The sequence below is a fragment of the Nansenia antarctica genome (genome assembly GCF_963989245.1).
Source record: "Nansenia antarctica genome assembly, chromosome: 2".
Taxonomy (NCBI): domain Eukaryota; kingdom Metazoa; phylum Chordata; class Actinopteri; order Argentiniformes; family Microstomatidae; genus Nansenia; species Nansenia antarctica.
In genome coordinates, this window is record NC_137675.1 from 65,319,274 (window position 1) to 65,328,483 (window position 9,210).

At 44.3% G+C, this 9,210-nt stretch overlaps 1 protein-coding gene across 2 annotated transcripts in view; it reads left to right on the plus strand.

Moving 5' to 3' along the window:
- The window catches only part of gcgra (glucagon receptor a), a 43,533-nt gene that overhangs the window by 23,089 nt on the left and 11,234 nt on the right, over positions 1–9,210 (plus strand). The window contains exons 1-2 of one of the 2 annotated variants that reach the window (XM_080524255.1): positions 6,696–6,743; positions 9,177–9,210. The exon at positions 9,177–9,210 is cut by the window's right edge and continues 114 nt beyond it. The gene's annotated coding sequence lies outside the window, so the exon portion shown is untranslated. Of the gene's footprint in view, positions 1–6,695; positions 6,744–9,176 lie in introns of those variants that run through there. The other variant, XM_080524254.1, reaches the window with a different exon arrangement.

A 9,210-nucleotide genomic window follows, 5' to 3' on the forward strand; every position in this document is an offset into this window, starting at 1 on the left:
CATAACAGCGCATGAAAGAGTGTATCAGAGGGTGTACACTCAAAGCCAGGCTCCTACTCAGGGGGATGTGCAGAGAGACATATCAGTGCAGGAGCTTTGTACCTACTTTCACCCACACACATTCATATATTGTAGGCAGAACTCAAACAGCTTGCGCACACAAACACAAACTGTATTACATTTTTAAAAATACACCCTCACATTTTGAAGCATCATCATTTTGAGGGGCAAGCTACCCTCTGAAACCTTACCCTTTAATACAGTGCTGTGTATGACTCAACATGCCTCCCTCCATCACAGAGCCCTTGCCTCTGGTACTAAGTAGGAGTCCTGGTGCAGCTAACCTCTGATCTCCAAAGTATTGAATCACTTCGCTCCTTCTCTTCCCTGTTGGGTCAGGGTCAGTGGTGAGCTCTCTGGAGGGTTCAGAGGTTTCACAAATCACCATTCATGATACACTCTGAGATCCACTAATCTAAGCATAATCTCTATCATCATGATCTCTTTCGTCTACATTTCCATTGATTCTTGACTCATTGGATCAATTAATGCCTTGCACTTTGTCTTACCTACTGTAGGTGTTTAAGGGCAATTGATTTAAATGTCTACAAGTGCTCTTGTTTCATTCTCTCATTAATTTGAGTTAATTAAAACTGACGCGCGCACACACAGACATACATTAATATACTTGTACTTACATGCTGGACTGAAACATTTGCACAGACACACAGACACACAGACACACACACACACACACACACACACACACACACACACACACACACACACACACACACACACACTCAGACTATGAAGAGGCTCTTCAAGCTCAGCATGGACGGCAGGCCTATTGTGTCCTTGAGGGAATGCATGAAACACAAACACACACACACATTCACACACACACACACACACACACACACACACACACACACACACACACACACACACACACACACACACACACACACACACATATACACACACATTCACACAGACACACACATACACACACACACACACACACACACACACACACACACACACACACACACACACACACACACCCACAGAGACTAAGGCTGTATTCGTAAATTCGCTCTGAAAATCGGATCAGCACTCACGGAATGCCTCTTGTCCAATCAAATTACTTGGTCCCTTTATGACATTGAATCCTGCGCTCTCAGAGCGAATTTACGAACGCAGCTTAAGAAAAGCCATTAATACCAAAATGTGTGTTATTAAACATTTATAATAAGTGTTGCAGCATAGTGAGAGGGTAGAAGCCATGTTAAATATTGATTGGATGCTATAAACACATGTCGTCTCCTGCTGGAAGTAAGTGATAAATAATCGAACTCTTTCATTACTGGCCCTATTTCCCCCCAGGCATGGCATAACAAGTCTCTTTAGATAACAAAGATAACAATCTCATGTGGTTTGATACGTTTGTACACAAACTGGCAAGGTAGAAGATAGATTTCTTTCGAGGTTGTTTGTGTGTAATAAAGAGTTAGCCTAGCTCTCAGTACAATCGCAGGGAATTGACCCGCGCCATCATTATGTCATTGAGTGCCCTTATGTTAGTTCACAGTACAGGAGCCTCTTCATTTTAGAGTGGTACTAATAAAACATTTGACTTCCCTTGTATATCCAGTGGACCTTTCAGCTTTCCTACATTGCCTGCACATCTTGTTCAAATGTAACTAATCTCCTACATTTAGAGAAATAAACAATTGCTATACTTCATATATTAGAGGTTATGAAAAAGTTGCTGTAAATACATATATTAATTTTAATTAATTAATTTTGCCATTTAGCAGACACTTTTAATCCAAAGCGACTTACAATTACTAAGCGCCTTACTCAAAGGCACACTAGTAGTGGTGTGGTTTCAGGCGGGATTTGAACTCACAACCTTCCGATCACAAGTCCAACTCACTATCCACTAGACCACCACTACCCCATAGGTGTATATATATATATATATATATATATATATATATATATATATATATATATATATTTATATTATACTATATTATACCCTGAAAATCTTAGAAAGCCTAGCCTGAATTCTGAAGAGGTGTGAAGAGAGGATCTCCCACCTGTAATGTAATTCTGATGTGATATGTGACGGCAGCTGGTGAAACCAGGAATAAGTCGGCAACCAATCAAATTGTTCAGACTTTTATTCTGAAAAATTTAAATACATTTCAACGTTGTTGAAAATCAATGACGCACTCGGTAGTCAAGCCAAAATATTGCAATGCAATGGATTCGGCGATGGATTCACCAGCTGCTGTCACATTATGAATGGAGACATTGCAGCACATGGAAAAACCTTGACACACAAATGATAGACAACAACCGTCTGTCGGTATGTCAAAAAGACAGGGCCCTGGAGACAAACCTGACAGGTTGTTTAGCTAGGCAGTGAATGTTTAGCCAGGCAGCACAGGCCAGCCCCCCAGACAGTGAATAATCAGACAGGCATGACAAGTCAAGCTCAGAGACTCACTGACCCATTTAGTTTGGGTGTGATGAGGATGGCCACCTTGGTGTTAACGGAGTGTAAACAACCAAGGTAATGAGGGACGTCATCATGGACAGTGGAAACAACCGTGCAGACTTGGTGAAGCGGACAGAAGTGCTCTTGTTTCCTCAAACATAACATTTCCTGGGGTGGTCTCCTCCTCCTCAGTGACATGTTGACAGAATTCAGCCCTCCCATCGGACAGCAGCTAGTGTGTCTGGAAGGGACCTATGTTCTCGTGAATATTCATATGCAGATGCTTGACAATTTCAAACATTCTCTTACCAACAAACAACTCAATAAACGGACCCCATACCACCCAAGAATCTGTTCTAAGTTATTCCAAAAGATCCTCTCCATCTGCAACATTGAGCCAATTTTGTTGAGCCATTTCTGGATGAATGGGGAAGTGGAGTGATATCTAGGGATAATCATTTTCTTGGCAGAAATGGTCTTGGTAGTTCTTGGCAGAACTATAGAACTGTACACCATGTGATGGAGTGCTGATTGAGCAGTGATAAACACACTCACCTGACACACCGTCAGGGAACTCCTCACACTTCAAGGCATCATCATCACTGTCAGATTGTCCAGCTCAACTCCCTTGATGCCCATCTCTCTGGGCATGTGTGCGTTCACACATCACACACATCCATCAGGCTACAGAGGATGGCCAAGTCAGATACATGCAGGCAGCTATAGTTAGTGGTTCAATGAGAACCAGCCTTGGGACAACCTGAGGGACAGCCTTACTCCAATACTGTAGTCCTCTGATCTCACCATGTACTGAAGGGTCTGTTTTTACAAAGTGTTCTGTGGTAGCTTATTCGGTTTTTCGCCCTTGCTTGCTTGCTATGCGCCGGTGGTCCTTGGGCCTCCCCTTGGGGGCCCCCGGATGCCCCGTGTGCCTGGTCTATTCCGCCGCCGGGGCACCTGCTTGGCCGTCCTTGTGCGGGGCTTTTATGGTCTGTGCTTGCTTGGCTGGGCCGGGTGTGCTGGTGGTGGGGCGGGCTGGGTGTGTGGGGCGGCGGGGGCTCCCCGGGGGGGGGGGGTGGGGGTCCACCGCTGGGTGCTGGTAGGCAAACTGGCTAGTAGTCGCTCTATGTGTAGAGGGCTGCAAGGGAATTTTCCTGGCTACATAGTGTACAGGTTTTTTTTACTTTTGCCTGCTTGCGGCTCTGTCAGTATGTGAAGCGCATTGAGTTGCATCTTGTAAGAAATGCGCTATACAAATAAAATTTGATTTGATTTGATTTGATTTATGTATGTTATTATAAGATCTATTGCGGAGAAACAGTAGAAATCTAAGGACACTATATATCAGCTGATTTAGAGTTCATTTGGACTTATTTTTCTTTTAGGATGTTAAGACAGCAAGAACAAACACAATACATTTCTGGGTCAATTCCATTTCTGGTCATAGAGCATACATTTATGGTCTACAATCCACACAGTAGTGGCCTTTTCTAAGATTGTTTTTATAATTAAATTCCCCTCATACCAGAAGGGTATAGTGCTGATACTGCTCATGCTGGCACGGTTGAACCTGGGCGGTCTTCTCTAGAATCAAACCGTTAAAAGCTGGGAGATACTCAAACACAGTGGCATGCAATTTACACTGGCTACTGCACAATGGACAATACAAACAGTTGGCGGTGAGATGTGCTGGCAGACTTTATGGATTTCTAGAGGATGGGCAGAGACACCAGTTATCCACTAGTGCATCAGGGCAGCCAAGCAGCTTGCTTGGGGGGCGGCTGTGGCGCAGGAGATAGAGCCGCCGTCTAATGATCGCAAGGTTGGCAGATCGTGGAAGTGTCCTTGGGCAAGACACTGAACCCCAAATTGCTCCCAGTGAGCGGGCCGGCGCCTTGAATGGTAGCTTACCGCCATTGGTGTGTGAATGGGTGAACGAGAGGCCGTTGTAAAGCGCTTTGGATAAAGGCGCTATATAAGTGCAGTCCATTTACCAGCTTGCGATGCCACGCTCCTTGTCAGGTTCCATCCACCTCCTCGCAGTGCCCAACGCAGGCAGCAAGATCCCTAAACTCTGCTTCACCCTGCTATCAGATGGCAGGCCAGTCTTCCAGTAGTGTCACCCTCATCTTCACATCTGCAGCCTGGAGGTACAATAAGGGGCCAGGCCCTGTGTGGCAGCCCACAGCCGTGCTCTGCCTCTGCCAAAGCAGCAGTAATGGTGATCATGAGGAGCAGTGTGAAAGGGCCATCATGCTGAATATGTTTTAGTGGTCAGCCTAGCCATGTCATTCTGCAGCCTTATTTGAATCCTTATGGCACTTTCTGAGCCTCATGAGATCCCATAAAACACTTGAAGTTGAGTTGCAAGAGTTGTTGCGCTGGTTGGCTGAAGCTTTTTGGGGTTTTAGAGTTGTAGTGGTAACCAAGTGGTGGTTATTGTGAATGCAATCAAGTGATTGGTATGCCTACACTGCAAAAGTCAATCTAAGTAAGATTAAATATCTTAAATTAAGGCAATATATGCTCGTTTTGTGTCTGAATGCACTAGTTTAAAGATATATTTTACTTTAAAATCTTGGCAAGTGAAATGTTCCTGTTCTGTTGGCAGATACATTTGCTTATTTCAAGTATTTCCCCCATTGTATTGCTTTTTTTTGAGAGCTGACTTTTTGCAGTATAGACTTCATGTGTACTTTTGATGAGAGGTTTGTTTTTCTCTGTAGCTTACTCTCTCTCTCTCTCTCTCTCTCTCTCTCTCTCTCTCTCTCTCTCTCTCTCTCTCTCTCGCTCTCTCTCTCTCTCTCTCTCTCTTTCTCTCCCTCCTTTCTCTCTCTCTATCATTATCTTTCCCTGTGTCTGTCATGGGGTTTGTCAGACACTGGGATAAAACAAAAATGGAGCATCCTTCAGTACAAATTGTCAATGGCTATTGTGCTGTGCCCATTAAACATCCTTGAACACACTCATATTGGCCTTGTTTCTATGTCAATGGGAACATCCTGAAAAACACAGGTAATTACTGTATGCTATTTTCAGAGCAGTTTATCAAATAAGAACTTGCTCTTGTTGTTCTGAAATAAAACAAACAAAAAATTACATTCAGCCCTCAACACGAAGTATCCAGATTTAGAGATGGAGTGTGTACTTTTTGTCTTACTTTTGATGAATTATGAAACATCAATGAAATGTACTATTTACTGTACAATACTTAAGTAAAGCCATACAATTTCAGTTAAAAGTGCCAAAAAAATGCCCTAAAAACATTCAAAAAGGTTATTGTCTTTCATGCCTTGTTTGTGTGGATTTCCCATATACATACAGTACATTATGTCTTCCTCAATGCCTTTCATGTGGATTATGGTAATCACACCGCGAGGCTCCCTTGCATATTGGTGCTGTTTCAGTTGGTGTAAAGGTATAATCATTGGGTTGTTTGGTGCTGTTTCAGTTGGTGTAAAGGTATAATCATTGGGTTGTTTGGTGCTGTTTCAGTTGGTGTAAAGGTGTGATCTTGAAAGAGCAGTGTGCATCATCCTACCTGAGACATTTACAGTAGCTCTGCCCAGGGAAGTGGTGTCTCACTGTAGTCTAGGTGTTAAACATTATGTCCACCATGCTCATTTCTGGTGGTAAGTCCTGGCCCTGACTGTTATGGGCATATTCTTACCTGCTAGAATACAGAATATCAGAGCACTTTATGGTTGAGTAAAACAAGGGACGATTGTGAGGAACAATGATGTTGGAATAATTTCCTGCTCTGGTAAACTCTCCATGCCATCAACAGGAGGAACAGATATTACTCAAAGCTGTAGTGAGTGTACTTTATGATAAGCATCTGTTGTTAGTACTGTGGCTGGCTTATGACGTTATGACAGGTTGTTTTTCTTCTGTGTTGGTTGCGTAATGACTGTCCTTGATCGCCAGGCCTAGTTAATGAGTGGTCACCTAGACCTGACAAGTCGTCCACAGATAGGTAAGATACTCATACCCCATGGGGTCTCTCCCTCTCCTGTGCTCTCTCTCTCTCCCTTTTCTTTCTCTTCCTGTCTCTGTCTCTGTCTCTGTCTCTGTCTCTGTCTCTCTCTCTCTCTCTCTGTCTCTCTCTCTTTCTCTTTCTCTTTCTCTCTCTCTCTCTCTCTCTCTCTCTCTCTCTCTCTCAGGAGTCTCCAATGCACGTCTGGTTAATCATTGCACCTACATGGTGCTAGGTTGCAAAAGGTGGTGTAAAGTAAGTAGCGTAGTGTGCTGAGAAATTAGTGTGTATGCACGTGTGCGTGTGCGTGTCCGTGTGTGTGTGTGTGTGTGTGTGTGTCCGAGAGAGAGAGAGAGAGAGAGAGAGAGAGAGAGAGAGAGAGAGGGAGAGAGAGAGAGAGAGGGAAATAACAAAAGAGAACGGGGAACCCTTTGTGATGTTCTCCAGCCTCATGCTGTACAGAGCAGTAAGCTAAAAACATGTACTCACCCACTCGCCTGATACTCACGCTATGTGGACCCATACTAAGACCTGGTGCATCTACAGTATGTGGTCTGCTGCACCTCTCTGGTAAGCTCTGGCACCATCTCATGCCTGTGTCTTTATATGGTGGGGATGTGTTTATTACAGTTCTTGCCAAGTCTCCTGCAGCTGGCTGACTGCTCTGTGATTCATCTTTGTGAGATTCCTGAGCAAATTACTGTGATTGATTAACAAAGGACTTCAAAAACTAAGTAATGGCTTTGGCAATCACATGTAGTTCTTTTTATCACGTCTCTGATCTAATGTATGAATGGCATTTATATCTGTGAATAACTATCGTTATTTTGGTTAGGGTTGGAGTTAGGGTTAGGGTTACGGTTAGTTAAAAAAAAGTGATAGACCATTGATTCGACCATAGTACTGTCAAACGGTTGTTTGATTTGAAGTAGACACTGCACTGTATGATTATGTTTCAGTCCTTGCTATCTACTGTAATTCATTGCAAGCATGAAGTTGGTTTGCTGAGAGAAAACGGTGGTATTGTGCCTCTTCACACGTGTAATCAAGATATGTTTCACTGTAGCAATCAGACCCGTCTTTTGAAATCCACTCTGTACAAAGGCGTCTGTGTAAATACCAACCCCTCTCCAAGCAGCAGAGCTGGCTTGTGTACTGTAGGATTCAACAGCTTCTGTCTCTTTATTACACGTTCAGTTTCAGTACTTCACAATTGCATTGGTGTTACACCCACAGATCTAGAGTAGGCATATAAAGGTGATTGATCGGCCAGCTGGCGGCATGGCGTAGAGATAGAGAGGCACTGCTGTTATGCCAGCTAGCTACCAGTTAGTTGAATGCCAGGCAAACACACTTTCACCCCTCAGATTCCCTCAAGCAATCACCCAACCTGTAGAGCTAATGCTAACGTCATCCTCTGGCCCTGGACCTCTGTGGTTTTGATAGCATCTCTCCTGGCTGCTCTGCTCTGCGAGGCAGAGGAGCTAATGGGGGGGGCTGATGAGTGGATGTTATACTGGTAGAGGGACCTGTTGATGTGCTACATGTACTGTGGTTAACCCACGTCATAGACTTCAAGAGCGTGTCGACACGGCAGGGTACACCATGAAAAATCCTTTGGTTTTGCTTCCCTGGGGCTTTGTTTATCTCTTATGTGGATTTTAACTGTTATTTCTTCAACATACCACCACAAAAGACAACACACAGTGAGAACACACAACCACAAACCCACCCCTTTGATATTCCCAGCCAAGAGATTGGAACAGAATGGAATTTGAAACGTTTTAGCCAAAAATGTTTCCATGGTAAAGGTGTTTTTTGCAGAAACGTTTCAGATTTCGTTCCGTTCTCCGACTTCGACTGAAAGCGCTGGGGATCAATGCAGAGGTGAGTGACCGCTCGTTCAGTAGGAGACTGAGGCACAACAAACACTCACACACTGAAACACACACACCACAAACACACACACACACACACACACACACACACACACACGCACGCACGCACACACACACACACACACACACACACACACACACACACACACACACACGCCCACACACACACACACTGAAATATAAACAGGCATCTGCATGGATGGCAGCCAATCATTTGTCCGTGCGGGAATGCACTACTGGATTCCCAAGGAGACTGTGTCTGCTTCACTGATGGAACAAACTGGAACAAACAAGTTTTTGGCCCCGTGGTGACATTCTCTCTCCCCAAGCCTTCCCAATCAGTCTGTGCTGCCCTGTGTGGTCCTGGTCTGTGGCGTCCTCTCTCTTTCATCTAATTAGGGCTGGTGAAACAGGAGAGGGAACAGAGGGGTGTCAGTCTGTGTTACTAACAGTAGCTGAGTGGCCTGGTTGGTCAGGAGGATCGGGGAGGGCGTCCTCTCTCCACCACTGTTATTCTCAGGCCAATAGCGTCAGCAGTGAAGACTCTTTTCCAATTATTTGCATTCCTTATTTCTAATGGGAGTCCCTTTGCACTAAAAATGCTCACGAGCCAACAATGTCTCTCACTACTGTCAAAACAAATGTTTTATTTACTGTAACTATGCCGGCCTGTGTTCACTCATTGCAGTGTGTCTGGACTGAATCCGTTGTTGATGTAGTCATTGGTAGAAGGGCGTGTGTGTTTGTGTCTGTGAGATTACCCCCCCATGTGTCCCTGTTTGTCGCCCAGGTAGTGTGGTGAGCCTTGGTAAAGTCCCCTTATG